Source organism: Oncorhynchus masou, chromosome 32, assembly GCF_036934945.1.
Source record: "Oncorhynchus masou masou isolate Uvic2021 chromosome 32, UVic_Omas_1.1, whole genome shotgun sequence".
NCBI classification, from domain to species: Eukaryota; Metazoa; Chordata; class Actinopteri; order Salmoniformes; family Salmonidae; genus Oncorhynchus; species Oncorhynchus masou.
The window spans coordinates 54,004,334-54,009,967 of record NC_088243.1 but is presented as its reverse complement, the minus strand read 5'-3'; positions in this window follow the sequence as shown (position 1 = coordinate 54,009,967).

Here is a 5,634-nt window from a genome sequence, read left to right as displayed (position 1 = left end):
ATGGCCTGTTAATTGAACTGAAAATGTGTTGCTTCCTTCCTCCTGTACTGTTTAAAGCCTTCTCTGTGTTGTCTATCCAAGGCCTCACACTGGATTGACTTGACTTAATCCTCTTGGTCCCTTTAGGAGCATAGGGCATCCACCCTGGCTCTTCAACTCACTCACTGTGCGAGGGCTTTTGCGTCTTGCCAGGAGATTCCTGCTGGATTATTGGAGACGCATTCTTTCTCAGGATCAGCTTAAACTGCCTGAGTCCTTATGTTATCCAATGCTAAACTGGCCTTAGATCAGTGTTTTAACATGCTGATTGGAATGCTGCCCTTGTCTACTCTCTATTGGAAGGTAGTTTGAGGCTGCCATGTAGGGGAAGGTACTATAGCGGACTAGGCATGTCTGGAGGAGAGATCAGGGAGGCCAGGGAAGAGAGAGCGAGAGAGGGAGGGGTGCAAAAGAGTTGTGGACCGGACAGACTAGCTCTGCTCAACATGTCCCTACTACGGAGATCAGTCTCACCTCTGTCTGTGGAAGTCTATAGGGCCATGCCCCTATCCCCTTTGTGAAGTCTGTCTGTACATGGAGGCGGTCTTGTCGTCTCTGGAAAGCGGAGGACATTCTGGGAGCACTTAGATCTCTAACTGTGTTAAGCTCATGCCATTCACTCTGCTGTTGTGGAGCAGTGGTGCCCATCGAGACTGATAAACACTTGGTCACGCGCTGGCAGAGCGATGAACAGAGCGGTGTGTGTGTTCTCCCTCTGAACAACTCTACCCATCCTCACTCGGTGCAGAACAGAAAGTCCAGCAGAAACACCCACAGATTCAGGCGTCATTACCTTTTGTGTGTGTGTTTATATTTTTGGAACGTGACCACACTTCTGTTTCCCCCCTCCTCTCTGTTGACCCAACTGCATAGAGCCAGAATGACATTTAGCATTCTATGACCACTTATAATCACAAACATTTATTTGATTCATTTAAAACTCAGTACAACCACATGTTGATAATGCGTTTAAAATCATTGAGGATGACAATGCTAATGGTCCTATTTAAATGACTCAAATGTACGCACAAAGCGCGCACAAAGTGAAACATTGAAATGATGGCGATTGAAAGTCTGCTGTTTTTGGGATGAAGTTGAGGCAATTTGAGCTGGAAAAGTCATTGTAGGTTCACGGGAGAGGGCATCGACGGGACAGCCAAGGATAAACGAAGAGAGTCTGAAAAAACGGGCCCAGAGCTCTACAACAGTGCACCACCTGCTTTTCTGAGTGGTCAGTCACTCGGTTGGAGTCAGGAATGTAGCGCCCACCTGGGTGAGGCCACAGCTGCTGAAAAGCCACTACATCTTGACAGTGGTTAGGAGCATTCCCTGAACGGTCCCTGAATATCCTCTGCTACCTCTAGCTACAGAATGCAGTTCTTGCTGTAATCCTTCCAAACGGATTAAACAAAAAAAAACGGATTATTTTGAATCCAGACAAACCGCTAGCTATCAAGCCAAAAGATAGACTTTTCATCACAATCCTGCAACTCTGAGAGTCAAGACCACAGGATATAGAGCAGTCAAAACCCACAAAATAAATACAAATATTTAGAGCTCTTTGCCGAGGCTATGTTATGATGCCATGGCAACCACCTAACCAATAAGCATAATCCTCATGATATTATAACCATCAATAACATCAATGTCTTACACTGCAGCGCTTAGCCTAGCTATACTGTACTCTCCTGTGTCTGACAACCAAACATTTTAATTAAATTGTGTTAGACTTGTGCTTTAGGGTTATTTTTGGTTACTCTAAATTGGGCGGACACACAAGGCGTGTGGACATTTAGCGTTAGCGGCGTCAGGGTGGTGTTGTGCCCTATTAGGAAGACCTTCAGGCTGTCTGGCTCTTACCTGGGTGACCACCCCAGTCTGACTGGTGAAATATCTGAGGGATCAACTACTATCATAGTCCTAAATTGTCACACTAGGTGGTGTCAACTATTGTAGCCTATATGACTAATGTCACACACTACTTATATTCCCAAATAGGTTAGTTATGCATGACATTTCTCTACTTTTGGGCCTGTATCCACGAAGCGTCTCCAATTAGGAGTGCTGATCTAGGATCGGGACCCTACCTGTCCGTATAATCATATCAAGGAATCAAATCTGAAGGGCCTAGATCAGCACTCCCAAGCTGAGGCGCTTTAAGGACACGGGGCCCAGATGTCTGTTAATCCAGGGTCTCGACCATATCGTTGTTTCTCTGAAAGAGAGCAGCTAAACTAGCATATCCTCGTCATCTGACAGTAGCCACCTCCAACATGGTGGAAACTGGCTTACCCTGTTAGATAGATATAAGGATACTGTGGATAAATGATCTTCCAATAGTGTCTAAAACTGTTAAAACGATGTGCCCTGCTAGTGTTTTTCTTAAAAAATATGTATACATCCATAGCATACAGGTGGGTTTTTGGACGAGTGTTCTTTAGGGCATCTAATCAAATGCCCTTTAAACTATTGCCTTTTCTGAAATCTAACCCTAACCTTGTCCCTACCCTCAGACACCTCTTGTCAATCTCCACTCGATACTGTGGTAGAGTGCAAAGGATTGCATGGGATTAGCTATAAAAAAAAAAAAAACCTGTGACAAGAGCACCACCTAGCTTCCTTGTAGATTAGGTTGAGTTTCCACCATGTTGTGCTTTGTCTTACACCTATCTGATCCTCTCATATCCAGGACTGTGTTGGGTTAATTTGAACTTAAGGAGTTGATTTTTGGACTGGGCGTGCTTTATGGGTTCCTTTTTGCTTTGGGCAGGTTTTATTTGGAGTTCCCTTTTTTAATGAGTCTAAATTGAAAGCATGAGACTACTGCACTTGTGTGTTGCTGCTGTATGCAGTGTGACACTGATTTGAACCAGTAGTGGGAGACATACTCCAACCGTTTTTAGAGATAATGAAGTGTTTGAAGTTACTTTCACATCGTGTGTGTACATGGAAGTAATTTTCTGATTGTATAAAATAGTTTGCTTGCCTTACTCTTCATGAATACATAGTTTTTCTTTTTAAGACTTGATTTGTATTCTTTTTGGGTTTTAAAATTAAATCATATTGGATTTCCTTAAGAGGCACCTCAACCCCTCTGTGAAGTCTTATGCTGTGAAGAGTGCTACTTGTGTTTTTTTAATCTCTTCTCGATTTTTCTGTCTCAAGAAGAGGCATTTTAATTGGTCAGTGAACGACCAATAAGTTGCTTTCCTTGTCCCAGTCCTGTAGGAATTTGCTCAGAGAATGGGAATTTCTCAGTCTGGTATTCCGAAAATGTTGTGTTTTGAAGTCATGTAGCCCGACGCGGTCTTTTACAGTGTCTGCACCCCCCTTTCTATCAGGCTGGCTGCATATTCCACGAAGGCTATTCGATTGTGTACTTTTTTTCTATTCTGTTTTAATTTGCTACAGTTTGCACTGAAGAGAAGATGGCACACCCTATTGAACGCTTTCTAGTTGTCATTACAACATTACTTGACATTTTAATGTTAATTTCATTTTTTGGATATTTATTTTTGGAATCAGTAATCAATAATCAGTATTATTGTGTACAGGAAGTCTCATTGTGAGAATATTCTGGATATGAATATTGTTTGTGCCAATTATCAATACTCCACTGTAATTAAGGATGACAGTCATGTTCCAATAACTGCTACTAATAAAGAAAACATATTACACTCCTTATCTATCTTGTGTTTTCTATTTTACCTTATTGCCAATAACTGGTAACTGATCATTTAAAAAAGTGATTCTATTTAAAAAGGTATGTAACCTTTTGGGTAACTACCAAATTCATGAATGAGTTATAGATCTGTCACTCATTGAAAGCAAGTCTACGACGCGGTATATCGGTTCTATGGGTGCTTTTTCTATGCTTCCCATTAAGTAAATTTTTACGTGTTTTACTTTCAGTTTTGTACACCAGCTGAAAATATATTTTTGGTTATAATTCGCAGCGGTTTAGATGGTACAATGATTCTCTACAATGTCACAAACTGAAATATTAAGTTAGTGGGGCAAAAAAGTATTTAGTCAGCCACCAATTGTGCAAGTTCTCCCACTTACAAAGATGAGAGGCCTGTAATTTTCATAGGTACACTTCAACTATGACAGACAATGAGGGGAAAAAAATCCAGAAAATCACATTGTATGATATTTTTTTTAAATTAATTTATTTGCAAATGATGGTGGAAAATAAGTATTTGGTCACCTACAAATAAGCAAGATTTCTGGCTCTCACAGACCTGTAACTTCATCTTTAAGAGGCTCCTCTGTCCTCCACTCGTTACCTGTATTAATGGCACCTGTTTGAACTTGTTATCAGTATAAAAGACACCTGTCCACAACCTCAAACAGTCACACTCCAAACTCCACTATGGCCAAGACCAAAGAGCTGTCAAATGACACCAGAAACAAAATTGTAGACCAAGTAAGCAGCTTGGTTTGAAGAAATCAACTGTGGGAGCAATTATTAGGAAATGGAAGACATACAAGACCACTGATAATCTCCCTCGATCTGGGGCTCCACGCAAGATCTCACCCTGTGGGGTCAAAATGATCACAAGAACGGTGAGCAAAAATCCCAGAACCACACGGGGGGACCTAGTGAATGACCTGCAGAGGGCTGGTACCAAAGTAACAAAGCCTACCATCAGTAACACACTACGCCGCCAGGGACTGAAATCCTGCAGTGGCAGACGTGTCCCCCTGCTTTAGCCAGTACATGTCCAGGCCCGTCTGGAGTTTGCTAGAAAGCATCCTTCACTCATGCTGCCAAACATACCCTTGTAAAACTGACCATCCTACCGATCTTCGGCAATGTCATTTACAAAATAGCCTCCAATACCCTACTCAATAAATTGGATGCAGTCTGTCACAGTGCCATCCGTTTGGTCACCAAATCCCCATATACTACCCACCATTGCGACCTGTATGCTCTCGTTGGCTGGCCCTCGTATCATACTCGTCACCAAACCCACTGGCTCCAGGTCATCTACAAGACCCTGCTGGGTAAAGTCCCCCCGTGTCTCAGCTCGCTGGTCACCATAGCAGCACCCACCTGTAGCACGCACTCCACCAGGTATATCTCTCTGGTCACCCTCAAAACCAATTCTTCCTTTGTCCGCCTCTCCTTCCAGTTCTCTGCTGCCAATGACTGGAACGAACTACAAAAATCTCTGAAGCTGGAGACCCATATCTCCCTCACAAGCTTTAAGCACCAGCTGTCAGAGCAGCTCACAGATCACTGCACCTGTACATAGCCCATCTGTAAATAGCCCATCCAACTACCTCATCCCCATACTGTATTTATCTTGCTCCTTTGCACCCCAGTATCTCTACTTGCACATTCATCTTCTGCACATCTACCATTCCAGAGTTTAATTGCTATACTGTAATTACTTCGCCACCATGGTCTATTTATCTTACCTCATTTGCACACAATGTATATAGACTTTTTTTTCTACTGTATTATTGACTGTATGTTTGTTTACCCCTACCTTTTTTGCCGGTGAGCTAATCCCAGTCTAATTCGCTAGTCTTAGATATGTTGCATTACTTCTTCCAGTCTTTGCCTGCTCTTGAACTGTCTAGGTA